Source organism: Peromyscus maniculatus, chromosome 7 (assembly GCF_049852395.1).
Source record: "Peromyscus maniculatus bairdii isolate BWxNUB_F1_BW_parent chromosome 7, HU_Pman_BW_mat_3.1, whole genome shotgun sequence".
NCBI lineage: Eukaryota > Metazoa > Chordata > Mammalia > Rodentia > Cricetidae > Peromyscus > Peromyscus maniculatus.
In genome coordinates, this window is record NC_134858.1 from 64985714 (window position 1) to 65008654 (window position 22941).

Consider the following 22941-nt stretch of genomic DNA (forward strand, 5'->3'; position numbering starts at 1 on the left):
AGAAACAAACTCTATTTAATTACATTTTTGGGTAATACCATTTAGGCTAGGATAATTCATATAAACTATACTATCACTCAAGTTTTATAAACCTAAATCTACAGTGTAATTTGTCTCATTCATAAACATGAGATAACTTGACCTACTTTCTAATACATTCCACTCCCTCTTGTCTGCATTCATCTGTGGTGACATTTTAAAAGGCGCTCTAATAATTTCCATTATACGAAGATGCACTTTTCATTTACATCGACTTCAGAGCCTCCTCCCACAAACAAAATACTACATTCTCAACAGAAAGGACACAAATGCAGTAAGAATCAAGACATACAAGGCAGCTGCTTCAGGGGGCTCGCCTTGGAATGGTTCTCAGAAAGCTTGATTTCTGGACAGGAGAAGAAGGTCGAAGAATGATGAGAAGCATAAGAGACTATCATCCCAAGTCCACACAACATGGAAGAGTGGGTTTAAACGTTCTCTGCATACCATCTGTACGAAGTTACACAACAAAGCTTTGAGAAATACATTTCATACCCCCTAATATAATGAGCTACATGTTCCCTAATAGTTCTCAGCCTCAGATAATAAAAGCAGAAAGGAAATCGCATTTCTACTTCCACAGGATGCTTCCAGAGACAGCCTCCAAGCCATTGGCAGCCTCCTAAGCCTGGGCTCCAGGCCCCAAATGAAGACCTCTTTGAAATGCCACCTATAACCTTTTCAGCAGGCACCTCTGACGTTTAAGAATTTTCTAGGCTCCCAAACGCCTAGGGTAGAGGTTGGCAAAGCACGGCGTATCCACTAAGAACTGTTTTTACAACCCCCATCCTCCCCAACACTCTCTCTCTCTCTCTCTCTCTCTCTCTCTCTCTCTCTCTCTCTCTCTCTCTCTCTCTCTCTCTCCCCCTCTCCCTCTCCCTCTCCCTCTCCCTCTCCCTCTCCCTCTCCCTCTCCCTCTCCCTCTCCCTCTCCCTCTCCCTCTCCCTCTCCCTCTCCCTCTCTCCTTTCCCTTGTGATGCTGGAGATCAAACCCCAAGGGTTTCAGCATACTAGGCAAGCACTCTCCCCTGGACATACCTCCAGTCTCCAATTGTTTCATTTTCTAACAGGGATGGGAAAAATTAAGTACCCTCAAGAATACTCCATGATGCATACACATTATAGCAAACTCAAATTTCAAGGACCACAAATCAAGTTCATTTGGAATACGGCCACGCCCATTTAGGAGCTGTCTGCAGTTGCTTTCCAAAAGCAAGGCTGAGTGGTTGTAACCCAGACAGTAACCTAAAATATTTACAGTCCAGTCCTTTCTGGAAACAGGTCACTAACTCCTGGCCTGCAGCAGAGAATCCTGTCAACACAGGGCATTGAGCTAGCCAACCTTCTAAAAGCCTGACTTACTCCTAGTAAAGGACACAGCATCAGTACCATTAAATGCTCTTCTCCTTCCTCCCCCTACCAGTATTCCTCTTGCTGCACAGCTGTGCATGCAGTCTTGCAGTCTGCTGACTGCCTCCAAGGAACACACACAGTTAACTACCAGGAGGTCACAAAAGGAAAAATAAAAAGAGCTCCCGAGTGCCCCAGGCTGTTGCCACAGACTATTTGGAACAGCACACGGTAGAAGCAACCCAGATGTCCACCCACAGGACACAAGCCAGACAACCCAGAACTAATCTACAGGATGGAGGACAGGGGAGCTGCAGGGAGTAGGGATGAGCTCCACATGGAGCTGTGGAATAAGAACCAGGGCAGAGAGAAAGACGAATCAAAGGGCAGACATGTGTATGCTGCATGGTGGTGTCCACCTAGGAAAGGAACTACAGATAGGAGAGCATACCTACATTTGCATATGTATGAATGGTCCAAAAAACCAGAAATGCTTCCATTGCTACCCATGGGATCCTATGGGATAAGGGGAAACAGGAGGAGGTGGGTGGGATAAAGGTAACACCTCCTCCTACTGCTTGTGACCCCCAAATTCACATGATAATACCGAACCCTCAAGGCACTGGTGTTTAAAGTGGGGAGTTGGGGAAGGAATTCTGTGACAGGCCAATAGGACTAGTGCCCTTACAGAAGAGGCCTCAAGGAACTCCTCTACCTCTTCTGCTATGGATTTACTGGCCAGCCATCTCAGCCTTCGGGGCAAGCTCCAGGCTAGTAATTAACTCAGTCTCCAAAAGCAAAGTGGATGGCATCTGAGAAACAACACCGGAAGTTGTCCTCTGGCCTCCAAATGCACCCACAGACATGGACACAAACACGCACATACACATGCATGCATATACACAAAACAAAATAAATGGACTTTTTAAACTTTCTTTTTATTTTTTCTTTGTGTCTTTCACATCAGGCATCTCGGTCCCATTCATTTCACATCCCTGTGTATCTGCCCTCTGCCCTTGCAGCACAGACACACCCCCCCCCAATAAAACTTAAGAGAAAAAAGAAAAGAAAATCTCATCATGGAAGCTGTAGTGTGACACAGTGAGTCACTCAGTAAACCCTTTTGTCCATATATCTTGACTTGGAAGTGCTCGTTGCAGAGTCCTAAATAACAATAGGAATCTCTGAGAATGGAAAATACAATCAAGCCAAATTTTCAAGTATCTTTCCAATGAAGACCATTGTGTGTGGAACATAAGACAGAGCAGATTAAAATATATACGGGCTCATCATAACTGGGATGTGCAGCACAGCAGAATGAATGTGGGCTAATGCAGTGTGTAAAGCCTTCCATACTGAATTTCTGTGTTTTATGCATGTAGACAGTCTCTAGTTCTGTCCCCTGAAAAGATCCACAGCAATCAATGGGTCCTGTTTCTCCACCTGTGCCCTCGAAACACTTAAAGGAACAGAGTCCTTCCTTGAGGACAGAGCAGATCCAGGACTGGGAAGCCTGTCGTCACTGTCGCGGCAGAACGCGCACACAGATACAAACCGTGCAAGTCACTTCAGAGAAAGTGAGGGTCAACCTGAATTCGCTTCCACTGGCTAAATTAGGAGGCCAACTGAGCATCAACCAAAACATTAAACTGAGACACGTGAACTCTATTTAGACTAAAGCTTCAGTGTTAGCACTCTCCATGTGCATCTATGTGTGCGTGTGTGTGACACAGAGAGCGATACCTACAGGTATGTAGTGTATGAGTGTGTGTGCACACGTGTGTGAGTGAAGGTGACTGTGTGTGTTAGAGGGTCAAGGGAGGATGTCAGGTGATCTACTTTATCACTCTCCGCCTTACTCCCTTGAAGCAGGGCCTCTCGTCGATCCTATCCCTTCTCTGTTTTTCAGTTAGTCTAGCTGGACAGCAAGCTGAGCGATCTTCCTGCGTCTTATGACCTCCCCACCCCGCAGCATAGGGGTTACAGGCGCACAGGGCCATGCCTTTTGCTGGCTGCTGGGAAATCGCAGCGCAGAGAAAGCACTCTTACCTACTCAGCCACCTTCCCAGCCCTCCTAAGCAATTCTTAAATGTGGTATTTGTCCAGAGGGGGTATTTGCTCTGTGTACTGAATTTCGTTTACCCCTAATTAAGGCCTGAAGCTACCACACTGAAATCTCGCTGCTGTTGGAGTATGTCCTTGCCCAGCTAGGCATGAACGGCCCACCTCAGGACTTCACTCCAGGTGGAGAGGGCCACGTTCTTGAAGACACAGAAACTTGCAGCAACAAAACCACAAAAGCTTCTTTCTTCTGCAAACCTACTGTGTTCCCACCTCCTTTCTGCTCACCGTCACTCACAGTCCCCACTGCTCTGCAGTGTGCTTATAAACATAAGCAAAAGCGAACAACACTCACCCATCCCACCCTCTGAGGCCAGTTTCTTATGTCTATCTGTGAGTTTCCTTCCTCGGAATCCGGCCTTCGGGGAAGGGAGGCCATGCGAAGAACGGTCCCTCGCTCTCGCTTTGAGTGGCGAGCCCGTGAGCCTGCTGCCAGCTGTCCACAGGGATCAGAGAGTGGATGTGCTCAGAGTCCTGGACAACCTCAGCACCCAGAGCCAGACATCATTCATCAGGGAGAGTGACTCATCCCTCATCTCTGTGAGGTAGATAAACTAAAGAAAATATGGTGTATTGTATCAGGCGGTAAAAAGAACTTTAAATTTTATCTATTTCCATCCTTTGGTAAAGGAAGTTTAGAATCTGTCCCAGGTAACTAGGAACCTAGAAATGCTTGAGGCCGGGTTCAAAGTAGCTTGGCAGGGGGGTGGGGGGTGGGGGGTGAGGGGGTGGGGGGTCTGGAAAGACTCAACACAGAAAGAAGCGCTGACAAAGCACTTCTGCCGTGTACCAGAAGGGCGGGTGGTTGCTCCTCCTCTCAGTTCAAATCATCACAGAACAGAGTGGAAATGGAAGCTCCCCAAGTCCAAACGGGAGCCGGGTTGTGTAAAAGGAGCTCCGGGACAAGCCTGAGAAGCTGGGTTCTCACGAATCACTCACCCAGAGTTGGAATCTCTCTGTGTGTGAAAATGGACACAGCACCCATTCCGCAGGGCTGCTGTGAGGATTTCAGGAGGTAACAGGCTTCCAGAACCCTGTCTCTTAACACCTCAGGTCCCCAGTAAACTGTGGTGAATTTTAAGTACGGGTTCTTGTTTCCTCCACACAACAGTCCCTGAACTGTGATCCAGTGTGGGAAGGAGCTTTTCCCAAACACCAGCACTTGCCCAGTGATGTGCTGAGACAACCCTCTCAGACCCAGAGTCGGGAGACTGAGATCTTCAGAAACAAAGTGGCTTTTTCCGAGAGGAGACTGGGGAACAGAGCCTAGGAAACTTTCGACGGCATTCGAGACTGCTCGTGTGGTATAAAAGCTCTACTTAGCCACACTCCATGGGAGGGCAAAGGCAGCAGACTACCAGCTGAGCATGCTCCTATGCGGACAGTGTTTACTTCATTGTATGAAGTGTTGCTTACTGGCTTTTAACATGAAGAACCAAGAGCCAAATGGTACAAGCCTAACTGCTATTAAAGAACAGGACGGAAAGGGAAGGGGATACAGCTCAGTACGTAGAGGGGCTTGCTAAGCACACAGAAGACACTGTGTCAATCACTGCCCCAACAAAAACCCAACCAACAAAACTGTCCAGCTACAATACAGGCATGTGTTACCGACCCTAAGGATGTAAAATTAAAGATATAACTGCCTGAAATGGAAAATTTTCATAGGGGTTGGGTTGGTGTAGACAAAGAAATAGCATGGAAGAGACAAAAATCAGAGGAGACAGGGAAGACCTGAGACATGAATCAGCCAGGAGAGGAAGGATGGCGGATGAGCTGATAAGGGATTGATTACAAGGCACCCAGAAACAGCTGTTAAAGCCAGTGAGGTGGGGGCTGGGGAGACGCTTGCTGTGTGTCAGGACCTAACTTTCATGCCCAGGACCCATGTGAAAAAGCCAGGTATGGTAGCCCATATCCCAGTCCTGGGGAGACGGCCATAGGCAGATCTCTGGGGCCAGCCAACCTAGCTGAATCACCAGCTCCCAATCAGTGGGGGATCCCATCTCACTAAGTGAGGTGGGCAACACTTGAGGGACAAAACCTGAAGGTGACCTCTTGCCTTCATGTGCACACAGATGCACTTGCACCCACCCACATGCCATCTTCAGAGAGACAGACAGACATCAGATAGACACTAATAATGTGAAAAGAGATACAACATATTATATATACACATGAGAATCACCAAACACACGAACAATATTCACAAAAAAGCAGCAGTTGCTTCTGAGAAGCAGGACCACACAGGCCCCAACTGCTGGGACTGCAGGCCACGGTGACCATGGCCATCTAAGACATCACCACTTTTCATCAGCTTTTCTGAAATGCTTCCTGTTTTTAGCTATTTGCATGTAATAATGTGACATAACAATTTGCAGTGAAATGTTTTTATTTATTGTTTTTAATCAGCAAGTAAAATGGCATATATTTCATAAAACATATTATTTTTAAATATATATTATAAAATGGTTACATTAAGGAAATTAACATGTATCCCCTCATGTGCTTTTATATGTGGTGAGAGCACAAATTCTGTTAGCAGTTTCAAGGGGACATCATTAGCATTGCTATCATGCTGTATGAGAGATCTCTTGAATTTATTCCTCCTAACGACAGCTTCCCAGCCCCCGGCAGCTGCCAGTCATCGCTCGTGTTTTAAGTTCAACATTTGTAGATCCCACATCAAAATAACATGTAGTCTCTTTCTGCGCCTGGATTATTCCACATAATGCAGCATTTTCTAGAATTACTCAACTTGCTGAAAGACAGGGTTACCTTCTTCAGAGTGAGCAAGCATGCCACTGTGTGTCTGTAGATCATTTCCTTAATCCATGTATTATGTGATAGATATATAAATTCATAGTCTGGCTCTTAAGAATAATGCTGCCTGGTCAGCAAGATGGCTCAGTGGGTAAAGGCACTGTCCATAAAAACCTAATGACCTGCGTTCAAGTCCCAGAACCCAAAGGAGAAAACTGACTCCTGAAAGCTAACCAGTGACTTGGCCTCATGCACTGCAGCATGCATGTACACACTCATAAATAACAAAATAAAAACATAAGAACAAAAAAACAACAATTCTGTACTCAACATGGGAGTGCAGATCTCTTTTTGCTATTCCATGTACTCTCATCATGTGTGATGTTCTTCATGTTTTTAGGGAACTCTCCACCACCTTCCAGAAGGTCTGTGCTAACACATCCCATGGGCAAGGCTCCCTTTTCTCTGTCTCAACAACATTCAGCATCTTTCACCATTTTACTAGGAGCCGTTCTCAGAGCTGTGAAGTCTTATCTCATCAAAGTTTTCATTTCTAATTCCCTGTCAGTCATTTTTTTCCATTTCTCTGAAAATCAATGGTTTTGAGTATTTACTCAAATTCTCATGGACATTTTGTATATTTGGATACAAAGGATGTCCATTCTCTCTCTCTCTCTCTCTCTCTCTCTCTCTCTCTCTCTCTCTCTCTCTCTCCTCCCTCCCTCCCTCCCTCCCTCCCTCCCTCCCTCCCTCCCTCCCTCCCTCCCTCCCTCCCTCTCTCTCTCTCTCTCTCTCTCTCTCTCTCTCACACACACACACACACACACACACACACACACACATATGTGGGGTAAGGGTACATATGAGTACAGTACCTGCAGGGGTCATAGTCATCAATCAGATTTCCTGGAACTGTAATTACAGTCAGTTGTGAGGCTCCTGATATGGGTGCTAGGAACTGAATGACCTTGGGGCTTTTGCAAGAGCAGCATATGTTCAGCCTCTTTTGCCTCCTTGGAATAAGGTTTTCTAGGTCCATATTTATTTTGCATACTTACCCCCACTTATTTATTTACTCATTATTTGTGAGTATATGTTTGTGTATGACCTGTGCATGTGAGTGCAGGTGTGCAAGCCTGCCACAGCCCGCATGTGAGGTGGAGATGACAAGGAGCAGAAGGCAGTTCTCTCCTTCTCTTGTTGAGATGGTGTGTGTGTGTGTGTGTGTGTGTGTGTGAGAGAGAGAGAGAGAGAGAGAGAGAGAGAGAGAGAGAGAGAGATACTGTTCCCACCTTGCTACATGCTAGAGAGAGAGAGAGAGAGAGAGAGAGAGAGAGAGAGAGAGAGAGAGAGAGAGAGAGAGAGAGAGAGAGAGAGAGAGAGAGAGATACTGTTCCCACCTTGCTACATGCTCCAGACCAGCTAGGCTGTGAGCTTCTGGGAGAGTCTCCTGTCTCCACCTCCCGTTTCTCTTTAGGACTGCTGGGATTACAGATGTGCACTGCCACACCCAGCTCTGCTGGGCAGATTCTGGGGACAGAACACAGGCTGTCAGCTTTGCAAGGACAAGTGCTGTTGTTACTCTCCAAGACATCTATCTTGCGGGCCCTCTTCAGCCTTTTGCTGCTCCTCTGCTGTCTTGTGGTCTGATGTAACCTCCTTTGTCTATCACTGCTATTTTTATCTTTGCTTTGGGACTCATGTCCCAAGCCCCACTGCTCAGAACAATGCTCAGAGCTTCTTTCACTGTTTTCTTCTAGTAAAGAAGAGTCCTTCACAGACTCAGGACTTTAAGCCCTTAATACTGTCTTTGAAGTGCTGGGGTTTGAATCCGGGGTCTCAAAATACTTACAAGTATTCTACCCACTAATCTATACCCCTAGTTCCTAATATATCTTTGACTGACCTTTGATGTGACAAGAGGTAAAGGCATGATTTCATATTTCTGTATTGTGTATCGATATCCACTTGTCCTAAGATCAATTATTAGAGGGGCTGGAGAGATGGCTCAGCGGTTAAGAGCAGTGGCTGTTCTGCCAGGGGACCTAAGTTCAATTCCCAGCACCCACATGGCAGCTCACACTGTCTGTAACTCCAGTTCCAGGGGATCTGATGACCTCATGCCCGTGCACATAAAATACACATAAAATAAAGTTATGTTTTAAAAAATCAGCTATTAGAGGGACTGCCCCTTTCCTAGTATGTGCTCTTGGCACAACTGTCGAAATCAGTTGACCACAAATGCACAGATTTCTGGGCTTTCTCTTCTGTTCACTGTTCTAGCTGCTCTCAAGTCATTACCATATTCCTTGTTCAATATAGGTTTATAGTTAAGTCAGGAAGTGGGGTGCCTTTAAGTTTACTCTTTTAGCTCAAGATTGCTTTGGCTATATGAGGACTTTTGATGTTTCCCATTAATTTTTGTTTTGATTTGTTTTTGTTTTTGTTTTTGTTTTTTTTGAGACGGGGTTTCTCTGTGTAGCTTTGCACCTTTTCCTGGATCTTGCTCTGTAGACCAGGCTGGCCTCGAACTCACAAAGATCCACCTGCCTCTTCCTCCCAAGTGCTGGGATTAAAGGCGTGCACCACCACCGCCCGCCCCCTTTAAAATTTTTAATTAGTGTGTGTGTGTGTGTGTGTGTGTGTGTGTGTGCACGCACGTGCACGCTTGCGTGAACACCAGTACTCAGAGATCAGAAGAGAGTGTCAGTTCTCCTGAAGCAAGAGTGGCAGGCAGTTGTAAGCCACCTGACATGGGTACTAGGAACCAAAGCTGGGTCCTCTGGAAAAGCAGCGAGTGCTCTGAACAGCTGAGCTACCTCTCCAGCCCAATGTTTCACCCCATTTTTAAGCCATTTGTATGTAACAATGGGACTTAACTGCTGTTAAGGCCCCTATGGGAGCACAGTTTACAGCAGCAATGGAATTTCTCTCAGCTTTTGTCAATGTATTCAGATATTGATGCCGTTGGAGGTGACCGTCAAGTGTGTTTATTTTAATTGCATTAAGTCACTGTTCAGTTCTGTGAATACACTAGTTTATTTTTTATAGATCTGGAAAGCTAATTCTCACAATTAACGTGAATTTTCTAAATTTTACAGCTAAAGAGAAGAGTGATCTCTTGCGTTTGTGCATGTGTGTATGGGCATGTTCCTGTGTCTGCACATGAATGTGAAGGCTGCAGACTACTGAGCTCCAGGATCCATCTGTCTGTGCCTCCCTAGTGCTGGGATTATACATGCACCTGGATTTTTATGTGGGTGTTGGGATCCAAACTCAGGTCCTCATGAGCCATCTCTCCAGCCCTGAAGACTGAATTCTTTTTTCAAGGTTCATGTTCCAAAGGGAAATATGCAAATGCAGGCAAAATCACTCACTGAAAAAAGTCACTGATTCTATAAAATCCAACCAATTGTTAGAAAATATTCAAATTTTGAGTTCTTCCTTCGGATTGTTTTAACTTCAAAAGAAAAACATGGGCAGACATAAATAGCCACAGGTTCAAGAAAATGGCACATCCTGTTATATTGTAGATTAATCTTTCTTTATCTCATATTGATTAATTCAGATTGTGTGTGTATGTGTCTGTGTACTTGTAAGGATATACACATGCCATAGTGTGGGTTGAGGTCAGAGGACAACAGGACCCATGTGGGTCCTGGGGATTGAATTTTGATCACCAGTCTTGATGGCCAGAGCCTTTTCCCACTGAGCCATCTCAGTGGGATGTCAATCAAAATGAAAGCTGTGGTCCTTTTGTTTGAAAGCATGGATTAGGCAATAACAGCAGCAGGGCAAGGGTCCCAGCATGGGGGCAGAAAGCCTGGTCTAGTGAGGATCCTCAGTCACTCGGGTGGCCTGTGGTAGGTGGGCAAGCAAAGGAATGGTGGCCAAAGTCACTGGGAAAACTGATCCAAAGAACTCAACAGATGGAGCATGCTGGGAAGGTGAAAGTGCACGATTGATTTCATCTTAAGAAAAGGAAGCATGGGAACAGCGTGTGGTTGCTGACGTCATAGCCTTGGTATAGAACACCAAGTGTCTACATTGGTCCTACTTTGAATTTTACAGATTGAATATCCTCCACTAAACAGAGATGGGAACTAAAAATTTCCCAGAGAGCCCAAAACAATGTTTTTTGTTTCTTTTGAATTTAAGGCTGCTCTTAAAAGTATTTTTCTTATAAGCTTATAGTGAACAGGGATCGTAACAGATTGCATTGACACTCCAATCCAGAATACATCATGAGCCATTAAATAGAAAACTAAACTAGTCATTTATCATTCCCCACCCCATCCATCAGCATCTCTCTCCTCACATACATGCACATACACTTGCATGCTTACATAGGACCTTTTGAAACACCACACTGATTTCTGTGGTGTGATTGCCTCCAGTTCTTAACCATTCATCCCTACAAGCGCTCACCCAGAATGCCCTGCTCTTCTGAAAAAGCTCCTGAGCATGATTGATTGGTTTTGTTGTCCATTCATTAAATTTTATTCCAATCTGGAGTCCAGAGATCCCTTAAAGCAATTTTCCTTTCTCTGGTTCATGTCAAAATAAAAGCCCCACCCAGCATATCCACTTTCAGATATGTCAAAAGTTTAGTAATCTCTCACAGTCCTACACATTTAAGGCAAGTGCTCCCACTATTGTTGGATATAACCCTTTTCACCCCTAAAAAGGGCAGTAAGTAAACATTCTTGGAGCAGAGCCTGAGAGTTGAAGCATAACAAGCAGGCTGTAAGCCAAGAGTTGGGGTGACAGGGCAGAAAACAGCCAGGTAAGACTGTCAAATTCATTCTGGGTTTCTCTGAAGATTGTATTGGTAGCAGGAACACAAGCCGGAACTCACAGGAGGAGGAAGAAGGAAGGACTGAGCCACCTCGCCCTAAACCACACAGACAACGCAGCATCTCCAGTACTCTCAGAAGTGAGGGAATGGTGTTAACCTCCCAGAGCAGGGAGCATCTCCCCGTCCCTCATGGGACTTCCTTGTCTAGCAGTAATCCCAGCCATGATTTTCTCCATCTCCAACACACCACCACCACCACCACCACCCCTACCACCTCCACCACCACCACCCCCACCACCACCACCACCACCACCACCACCACCACCACCACCACCACCACCACCACCACCACCCCCACCACCCCCACCACCCCCACCACCTCCAGCAGCAGCAGCAAAAACAACAACCCACAGCCGAAAGAGAAGTCAACAGAAACATAGTATGTGTTCTCTACAGGCCACAGCACAGGGTGCCACCAAGTATACTTCTTTCACATCCAGCAATGTCTCAGCAAGCTCCTCTGTCCTGAGGAACTCAGACCACATTGCTGAGAGTTCATAACTCTTGACTGTGCCCTTGATCTACACCCAGCCTTGAGTTCTTCATACTTGGGGTCACTGGTTTCCTAGTGTCAGGCTCACCTCCCTGAAGATGAGGTGACAACCCCCGTGCCACACACACACACACACACACACACACACACACACACACACACACACACACACACACTTCTGAAATAGACAGTCATATATATTCAAACAGCTGACCCGAGCTGCCCCACCACACTAGGGAGGGAGCTGCTGTGACCTTTCATCAGACTAGTAGGATCACTGTCACCTTTTCAATCTGCACTGACCACAGTTAATTCCATGCTTATGAAAGTGAGCCATTTCTACCTCGGCTCCCAACAGAACAGTCCCTTCACTTCAGCTTGACATCTAATATCTCTTAGTTCACCCATGCTTGCTGAAAGGGTCTTTTCTGAATGTAAACAATGTCAGCATAGGTTCCACCTTGTTTCCTGTTTGGGAGAAAGGACATAGTTCTAGGGTCATACACTCTAGGATCCACCAATGTCAGCCCTTAGTACCATGCTGCTCAGTCTTCCACTGATCACTGGTTTGGAGAGAAAGGGGGAAAGATTGTGAAAAGGACAACCATTTTTATAAAGCTAAATACGTATCCTCTAAAGACAGGCAGGGCTTCATTATACAGCCCTGGCTGGCCTGCAACTCTCTATGCAGACCAGGCTGGCCTTGAACTCACAGAGATCTGCTTGCCTCAAGTGCTATGATCAAAGGTGTGCACCACCACACCTTGCCCCTACTCTTTTATTATCAAAATACTCATTCTTTTGTAAGATGATATAAGCAGAGGATAGTATTATCTGTGAAAATCTTTTATCACGAAAAATTCCAGACACAAAATAGAACTACATATGTACATTGGATTCTCACATATCCAATGAGCTTCAACAATCATCAACTTTGGTCATATTCACTGAAAAGATATAGTAAATTAGTCCGAACATGGTTTTGCTATCCCCTAAAATCTTAAAGCACATAAACATCCTAGGCAATGCTATAAACTTCACAGATGAAGACGGAGACTGTCAGAGATTAAATGACCTGGCCCAAAGCATATACACTAGATTAAAACTGAAACAGGTAGGTGGCGCATGACACTACTTAAGGGCTGTCTGACTAGATTTACCTTGTCGGACTAAACCTCAGCAAACTCAGAATCTGCAGGTGTGTCCCTACATCTCAGTCCAGAGTTTTCATTCATAACACTTGAGATCTGCCCCATGCAGGACCAAAGAAAAACCCATTACCTGTAATTCATGTTTACTTCCCCCATTCTACAGCCATCATTTACAACCCTCAAGTCCCCAGGAACCACTCACTTCCATTTCAAAGACAATGGAGTTTCTAGATTAGTTCTTTACCCAGAGCTTCCAATCTTTGCTCTCTCAAAATGTGTACTAAGTAAGCCATGGGGATGAATGCAAATTCACGAAGACCTGGGAAGGGAAATGCCCCAGCTCCACATCCCTTTTCTCATACCTAACCTTTAGGGGAGGAAGTCAAACAGAAAGTAGGCACCAGGACCAGGTATTCTGCACATCGGCTGCAGCACACAGACCTTGGTGAGGACCACAGGGAGGTACAAGAGACAGAACCGAAATGCTCTGGAGAACATCAGCGCACGTCCCATCCCCAGGACTCGGGTAATGAGAATGTTTTCCTTTAGGCATTCTTTCTTTCATTCAGTTTTTAAAGACTTACCTAAATTCTCAGTTTATGCAGTGTCAGCCTTACTGAAAAGATCCTGAGGAGTGCGAGAAGCTTCTAGCAGCAATACCTAGAACAATAGGAAAAGCCATTAGACGCAAGTACCGATATAAACACCAGGTTGCGAGTAGAAAGTCTATACGTTTGGTCATTTTCCCCATGCTAAGAAGGAAAGGAAATAACTCCGGAAGCAACGAGTCTCCATCACGCCACATGTGCTGGGAATTTGCTATGCCGACAGGGAATTGAGGTCCCAGGACACTTACGTAAAGACCAAAATTACATTACCGTCGGCAAAGAGGCAGCACACTTTCCCCCCCTTTTCCTGTGTTAGGAAGGTTTTAATGGATTTGAATTTAAACAAAAAACCAAATATATGTGTCCTTCTTCCTGCATCATGTCTAAACCAATTTCAGGCCTTGTGCCCTCTTCCCCATTAGCATACAGAATCGTTCTGGTCTTGTTCACAGCTGTGCTACTTAGTTCCTGGGACTCAATTATCAGGCAGTTCCTTCTTGCTTCATCTTTTTGTTATGACCATTCTGAGGCCCCAAGAGCTCACCATCTGACACCTTACTCAGTGGAAACCCACCAAGAGGCAGAAAAACACCATCAATTACAGATTTATCAAAACAGCTTAGCCACAGTGAAAAAACAGGGCAAGGTTAGAGTGTGCAGTGTTCATATAAAACAGGTACCTGTCACCAAGTCTAGGTTGGAACGAAAAACGAGTTAATAAATTATGTGGGTTTATTATTTGGGGGCGGGGATTCTACATGTCTTCAACTTATAAAAACACAAACTAAAAATAGAATCAAATGATTACTAGAGGAGTATGTGTCTGAATATTGTATAATATTTGGATTTTTAAAAAAAGGTCTTTTGAAACATGAGAGCAAAATCTGAGATTATAAAAGTCTAAGATATTTGTCGTCTTAAGGTTTCTACTGATGTGAAGAAAAACCATGACCATAGCAACTCTTATAAAAGAAAACATTTAATTGCAGTGGCTGGCTTACAGTTCAGAGGTTTAGTTCATTATCGTCATGGCGGGAAGCAAGGCAGCATGCAGCCAACATGATGCTAGAGAAGGAGCTGAGAGCTCATACATCTTGACTCACAGGCAACAGGAACTGGCCTGAAACATGGGGTGGTGTCTTGTGCATAATGAGACCTCAAAGCCCACCTCCACGGTGACACACTTCCTCCAACAAGGCCACACCCACTCCAACAAGGCCACACCTCCCATTAGTGTCACTCCCCTTGGGGGCCATTTTCTTTCAAACCACCAAATTTGCCTTGCTGCGTCAACAACAAGAGACCAAAGTCGGGTCTCAGCAGTTAAGAATGTTTGCTGCTCTTGTAGAAGATCACAGAGTTAGGTTCCCAGCACCTACATGGGGCAGCTACAACCACCTATAACTCTAGCTTCAGGGGGATCAAACACCCTCTTCTAGTGGGACCTGTATGTGTGTGTGTATGTGCGCACACACACACAGAAAAATTAATATATAAATTATAAAAATAAGACAAAAGCATTCCACTGATACTTTTGTTAAAAAATGAAATCTATTTACACACAAGACAAAAACATTGCTGTTCATAATTTATAAACAAATTTAAGGAAAGTAATATTCCCCTTTAGATAGATAAGGCAAATAATAAATTTTCCTTCAGATGAAGAAATATAATAGCAGTTCATTGGAAAGGGAATAAACTAAGTCCTGTGGCCCTATAAGTGAAGATTAATCACCTATAATTGATCTAATGTCTGTGATCTCCAGCTAAAGTTAACTGGCCAGCTCCAACCTAGCATCCCACAGGCAAAGAGTGATTTCATGAAATAGGTCAATCTCTAAAAAAATTTGTTTAGACTTATTTACTTCTTATATGCTTGAGTGCTTTACCTGCATGTATGTATATATGTGTACCAACATGTGTGTGCCTGGTACCTACTGAGGTCAGAAGGGGGCATCAAATCGCCTGAACTGGAGTTGAGAAGAGTTGTAAGTCATCATGTGGGTACTGGGAACCAAACCCAAGTCCTCTGCAGGAGCCACAACTACTCTTAACTGCCGAGCCACCTCTCCAGCCTCACGTAATTTCTAATTAACAATGAAATTTGTGAAGAGGAGGATACATGAGAATAGGAACAAAGGAGCCGTACGCATCCAGGTGAGCTGGACTAGTGCTGAAACATTCTCTATCATAATATGCTTGGCCACAGCACGGGTTTATCTTTATTAGAGTGTATTTACACATTAAAAGACTTTTTCCCCCCACTGAGATTATAAAACACAGGAATGTATTCCCACAATGGGCCCATTATGCTCACTTTACATCTGGAAAACAAATGTATGCTTTTCCTTGCTTTATTTTTAAAGGTTTATAAGTTACATATCAAATAAGCATTCCTATAAGATCATATTTATGAACCTGGTTAGAAAGCCGTAACTCCTGGTAGCTGCATAGATGCCTTTAAATCACATTTCTAATCAGCCCCCTTTATCTGCTAGCTGCTCCCTCTATCCCTGGAAGATGCCTGAAGAGGACAGACAAAAGACCAGAGCCCTATGCTGTTTCAGAGATGAGCTGTCACAACACGCAAACTAAATATCTACGCCTCCAACACACAGTTCAGAAAAGCCCACAGGCCACGAAAGCCTGGTAGCCAAGCAAGTCTACACAGGGGGGGGCCTGAGATGTGTTAAGATTTGTGAGACAGGGCTGGGGAGAGGGCTCAGCGGGTTAAGTGCTCAGCACAGAAGTATGGAGATCAGAGTTCAGGACCCCCGGAACCCCCCTGAACGACGGGTGGGCGTGGTGGCCTTTCCACAACGGCAGCCTCAGAGGTGCTGACCAGGGATCCATCACAGAGCCAGCTGGACAGCACGCTCTGGATTTGACGGAGAGGCCATGCCTCAGCGAATGACGAAGAAAAGAGATGGATGGAAGATGATCCCTGATGATCAACCTCAGTCAGGCCTTGTGCCGGCTCATGTTTTTGTCAACTTGACACAGGTAGAGTCATCTAGAAAGAAGGACTCTCAACTGAGAAAATGTGTCCACCACAGTGGTCCATAAAGCATTTTCCTGATAAATACGTCTCAACCCACTGTGAGTGGTACCATCCCCAGGCAGGTGATCCAGGGGAGTATGAAAAAGCAAACCGAGGGAGCCACAAGGAACAAGCCAATAAGCAGCACTCCTCCATGGTCTTTGCTTGACTTCCTCCCTCCAGGTTCCTAGTGGAGATCCTGTCTTGGCTTCTCTCAGTGACAGATTATGATTATGATGTGTAAGCCAAATAAAATCCTCCTTCAAGCTCCTTTGAACACGGTGTTTTATCACAGCCATGAAAAATACCCGGGAAAAGTCTGCACCTACCTATGTGTATATATGCATGCACACTCATACACGTGCAAAAACAGACGTTCCTACACAAGCACACAACACACACACATGTGCATGTGGGAAAAAGAAAAGTCAAGAGATCCGTGGGACTCAACACTGCATTTAGAGAAGGCACTAGCGTAGTGGCTAAGAGGAACAAATTTGATCTTGGTGGAACAATTTACTAGTCATTTGCCCTGGATGTGCCTTAAACTCTCTGGGCCCAAGTTTCCTGCTTTGTGATAAAACCAATGGGGGAGAGGGCAAAGCTCAAGGTGAACACACAACTAATACAGTCAGCAAAGCTCCACGGCCACCTCGGAGCTTATCTGAGCAGCAGGCATCTGAAACCGAGATGGAAACGGTTTGCCGCAGAGACTTGTTCACTGTCTGATCTTAACGGGTCCCCAGGGAACGCTGACACAGAACAGGCCTTCTGTGGGCACAGCAATCTGTTTAAAACGCTTCAGTTTGATTTGCGTGGTGCTAGAGATGGGACCCAGGGCGCTGCTTGTGCCAGGCCAGCCCTTTCTATCACCACACTACATGCCTGGCCCTAAAATACTCCTGGTGAAAGCCGAAGAAGACTCCTTCAAGTTCTCTGAAGAACACTTGCCTCACAGGAGCACTCTGTTATCACATGTGGAGTCACTTGGTAGCTCCTCGCGGCCTGTTGTATAGAAGATATCATGAAGCACTGGTTGATGCGAACAGAAAGCACCAAAAGCTACTACCAAGATCTTCTCACTTACCACAAGCAAGGGCATTGTCAGTCAGGGCTGAATTTGACAATTCCTGTAACCACCAGAACTAGCATGACTTGATTTTTCTAGATTCTCTCCCGCATCCTCACAGCCCATTCAGAGACAGCCCTGCTGTACATACAGAAGATGAACGACTTATACACTGTGCAGCACAGAACCTCCCTCTCCCTCCAAGCCTAGAAAAAGGGACCTCTGTCCATTCTGCCACATGGGCGTGGAACCTCCTCAGAGACTCCACCACCCTGTTGTGTGCCTACCTGTCTGTGGCATTAGTAACCCAAGCATTTTGCAGCCCAAAATTAACCAGTTTTAAGATATTAGGACTATGCAGAGGAGAAAATCCATTATAAGTAGCTCAAAAAGAGCAAAGTGCATTCTTGACTGTCATTCAAAAAAAATCACAAAATCCAAGAAGAAATAAGACAAAGAGTTCTTTGACAGCCCTACACAGCAGAATCAAAGGGAGAAAAGAAGAAACGTTTTGAGAATAAAACTCTTCCAACTTTCCCCAACTTCCATCCCTTGCCATGCCTGTTCTTTTCTTGAAATCTAGGAATATTTTCATTCAAAGGGTAGCTCAATGAGCATAGCCCAGCTATGCTAGGTTGGAAGACACCTGACCGCCCAGGGAGTGGCCATTACTCTAAGTTTCCCCTCACTAACTTCCTGCTAGAGACCCGGTGCTGGCCTGAGCCACAAGAACGCAGTGATGGGGCTGGAGAGATGGCTCAGAGGTTAAGAGCACTGGCTGCTCTTCCAGAGGTCCTGAGTTCAATTCCCAGCATCCATAGATCTCACAACCATTTATAATGAGATCTGGTGCCCTCTTCAGGCACCCAAGCATACATAAATAAAGATTTAAAAAAAAAAAAAAAAAAGAATCTCAGGGAAGAGCTAGCAGGTGGCAGTGGCATTCCAAGGAGACTAGAACTAAGACCACTTTGTCCTCTGCAAGACAAAGAGGAAAATGAGATCCAGAAGTAAGGCTCCAGAAAAATCTGCTGTATTACTGGCAGTATTCCAAACAAAACAAAACAAAAACCATTTGGGGCTAGAGATATGGTTTCTTGATAAAGAGCACTGCCATTCTTGCAGAGGGTACCTGAGTTCAGCTCCCAGCACCCACATGGTGCCTCACAAGCATTCATAACTCCAGTTCCGAGGAGTCTACCCTCTTCTGGCTCCTGTAGGGAACTGCATACACACAGTACACATACAGACACATAGATAAAAACCTATCACATAAAATAAAGATAAAATCTTAAAAATAAAAAGCATCACATTCAAAAATTTTCTTCAAATGAATGTGGGAGATACTGACTTAACCAAAATAAAAGGAGTTTCCAATGCCAAACATTGTGGATGCTTCAATATTCTAACTGTGATTATGACTGAATGATTCCAACATTTACCCATGCACAGATTCCTTTATATCTGTGATCTACATCCTAGGACAAATGTCCTATATACTACTTTGGAAAAGGTTTTAATTAGTTATTTTATGCAAATTATTACTGAAGGCATACTTTGCATTAATTAAATGACTAAAAACAGCCCTGTAAATGATCAGTTAATGGTGCAAAGGATGCTAATGTAAAGGAGGGTAAAGTGCATATTTACTCAGAGGCCACGTGAGATGCTGCAATCCTTCTCTTCTGTTTTATTCCCTCTTTATGTGCTTTCCACATCAACAATCTGAGCTGGGCCATAAAGTCTTTATTGTTCTAGAATTCACTATCCCCTCTAAAAATTTAAAAACAACTTAAAGTAAATACCAATTCCTAGTATGTGTAATGAAAATGCAAATTCTGTAAGAATAAATACTACAGAGTACAACTTTCGAACAGTGCCAGCTAGAGAGATGTTCCACAAACGAATATTGAGCACAGGACAGGAGAGATGCTTCAGTTAGTAAGGTGTTTGACTCTATACTTATGTACCCACAGGTGCACGTACACCCTTTTCACACATGTGCACACAAAATCGAAAAGTTGACTCTATTCTGAATCTACAAACTGTTCCTCCATGTATCACTAACTCCTATTATGGACTGACCCAAATGGACACCCAACTGTTTCCAACTGAAGCCTAATTAACTCATGTATGAACAACTAGGAATTTCACTTAATCAGAGCTATGTCCAGGGCTTCCTTTAGTGGAAGAAGCAGCAAGTTAGTTCTCTAGAAGTGGGAAACTCTATACAAATAAGTTTTTATGGTTGCTTTTCTGGGGAGGCGAACAACTAAACATGGCATACAGGTATTAGGCAGGATCAGATGTGTTATTAACCTACATGTAATGTCTGAATACAATAGTCACATGACCCGAAGGTGTTCTAACACCTTCAAATGAACAAATGCAAACAAATAGTTTTTTTTGCTAAATTCACTGGATCTGTGATAAACACCACTGCCAAAATCAATTTGAGGTGGAAAGTTACAGTCCATCATCGAGGAAGTCAAGAAAGGAACTCAATGCAGGAGCCTAGAGACAAGAGACTGAAGCAGAGACCCTTAAAAAAATGCTGATACTGGCCTGGTTCCATGGCTTACTCAGCTTGCTTTCTTAAACACTTAGGACCATCTATCTGCCCATCAGTAGCCCACACATAGTATGCTAGGCCCTCACACACTGATTACATTTTTAAATGCCCCCACAGACTACTGTGATGGAGACATTTTCTCACTCGAGTTTCCTTTTTTCTAAGTGATTCTAGATAATATCATGTCATGTCAAGCAAACAAACAACAACAACAAAACAAAAACCAAAAACTAACCAGCAGAAAGTCTGATAGTACATGTAGAAAACTCTGGAATGATTTTTTTTTTTTCTTTTCTTTAGACAGCCAAGGATGGAAGAGCAGGGAAATAGTGCCCAATTCCTGCTTTGGTGTTCAAAAAGTAATTAGTAATAAATAGTAATAGTAATTGAGGAGTCCCCAATTCCTCAAGGAAGATGTTAATGGCCACGGGATATGATTTACCAACCCACAACTTTTGGTTGGACTTTATCATAGCCCAGCTTTCCTTTATCCCTTCAGTAAACCAGCTAGGGTGGACAATTATTCCAGTTAAATCTTCAGACCCTACGAAATCACAATCAATGTCCCGACCACAAGGATCACCAGTACCCACTTGGCCACCTCTTACATGGTCTGCCATGGACAGCTGTGCACGGTCACAGTGTTCCACGCACCAGAGTCCCAGCACGATCTCGGCTATTTCCCCCAAGGGATCTCTGACAGCCACGTCTCTATGCCCCAGTCGGCATCCCCATACTTCTGTTGATCAGTTTCTACTTCATCAGTTTCTACCTGCTCATAAAGAATCTTTACTGACTATATCTTAATTTCTAGATTTACAGTACTGTGTTGAATTTTCCTAAGTAAGTGTCTAAACTGTAAGGAGTCAGGGCAGGAACTGTGGCCTACCCTATATTTCTAGACTCAGCTCAGAGCATGGTTCCTAAAACACACTAAATGGGCAATACGTGTTGGAGAAATTTGCATGCACATTTTACATGGGTAATGACTCCCCAAAATGGGGCCTCACAGGGTTAAAGGAAACAGGGCAGGATGGAGTCATGTACAGACATGCTTATTTATATACATCAAAATCCGAGTACCAGATTCTTTGTTGATTATCCTCACTTGTACTTCAGAGTCTCTTAATTCAGGAGCCCTTCTGCCACAACCCCAGTGCCTTTGACAAAGCTCTCTTCTGGTTGGGCTGTCATTTAGGGAAACATGCTTTTTCATATTTATGTCTTCTCTTCCATTTCCAAAAGGCTTTCTGAGATGTAACAACTAAAGCGTGGAAGAGGAAGACTACTAAATAAGCTACTTTACCTCTGAACCCTAAAGGGCATCTGCCTTTATTCTCAGCTATTCATTAAGCCAAGTCTCAACTTTGCAGCAGAAAACACAGTATGGTAGGTGGTCACCATCCACATGAACCCTTCTCTTGGGAAGACAGAGCGAGAGGGTGCAATAGCAGTCAGCACTCCTAAGAAACAGACCCCTGAGCCATATGAAAACAACAGCAAAGCAGCTCAACAGAGAAGACTTTACACCCTGCAGTAGGGAGACTGTGAAAGGGTCAGGGGTTGGCGGGTCAGGTGGAAGGCAATGTGGGAATTTGCAGAGATGGATGACTTGAAGGGTGACGAAACCTTCCTTGTGGCTCTCTGGTGGGGGACACACACCATGACACATCTGTCAAAATCCATAAGATGTAAACTAGCAGGAGTGAGCTGACACAGAATGGCACTTTCTGTGATGATGACATGTCGGTATGGGTTAATCACTTGGAACAAGCACACGGCACTGGGATGTGATCGCACAAATATCGCCCAGGCACTGAAGCCAGGGAACAGAAACTGTAGCGAATGCAAAGTGATCTAAGAGGGTCTTGAGTAGTTGGCAATCGAGGCTGAGGTGACCTGGATGTGTCCCAGCTGCCAGCTAGGATGAACTGCCCACTCTGAGCTCTATACTCCACAGCTGTCCCTGGGAAGGTACAACCTCCTCAACATTCATTCTCATGGCCACCTTAATCTTTAGTTCATGGACTCCATGATATTTAACTCACCGGCTCCTCCATACCAGCACATCCAGAGGTACTTGGATCATGCTAGATTTAACTCAAGGACATGAAGACAGAATCTGGCTCCTACAAGTAGGAAAACCATCTGTTCTCCTTTGAAATAGAAAGGCTGCAGTCTCTAAGGGAACACTACTGGCCTGCAAGGAGGAAGAACAGCCTATTTAAAGGACAGATACCCAAGAACACTCACAATATGTGAGTTCTCCAGCCCTGTAAGCTGTTTGCCTGATGCTATGTGGCACTTTCCTCTGAATGGATAAAGACTCTGAAGGGAGGCTCCTTAAGACTCAGGAAGTAAACAATTCAGAAAATTCAGGAAGCGCCAGAAACTGACCAGATGCACTAGGCCTCTTCCTCTGCAAGGTTATATAAATAGTAAGTGCTGCAGATAAGGCAAAAGTCAGCCATGTGCCTGGGAAGAGACACTCTCCAGTGTCAAGCTCCCTGCAAGTTGTACAGTAGGTCTCAGGTTTTCAGCTTCTGGAAGCCATGCTGGGATAGGCTTTTGGTGCCGCAGCTCTGTTTGAGTCATCCCTGGTTTGTAAGTAACCCCTTACCTGGACTCCTGTTAGTAACCCCAATAAGAACTCACTGGCTCACCAAGTTGGACTTTGGTATACCATCAGTTTCCTATCTGGGGTGAGCAGACATTTGTTCACGTCTCAGCAAGAATAATATTGCCTAACACCTGGGCTCTGTGAACCAACACATCCTACCCCAAAAGGAACGAAAAATCAAGGGGTATCATGGAATTCAGTCAAGCCCATGGCAACCCAAGACAGGTCGCACAAAAAAAGAACATGGGATCATTGAG

At 44.6% G+C, this 22941-nt stretch overlaps 1 protein-coding gene across 6 annotated transcripts in view; it reads right to left on the reverse strand.

Moving 5' to 3' along the window:
• The window catches only part of Tln2 (talin 2), a 419063-nt gene that overhangs the window by 227623 nt on the left and 168499 nt on the right, over nucleotides 1-22941 (reverse strand). For 5 of the 6 annotated variants that reach the window (XM_076576578.1, XM_042281192.2, XM_006979299.4 and 2 more), the window contains one exon: nucleotides 13360-13435. The gene's annotated coding sequence lies outside the window, so the exon portion shown is untranslated. Of the gene's footprint in view, nucleotides 1-7673; nucleotides 7806-13359; nucleotides 13436-22941 lie in introns of those variants that run through there. The other variant, XM_076576577.1, reaches the window with a different exon arrangement.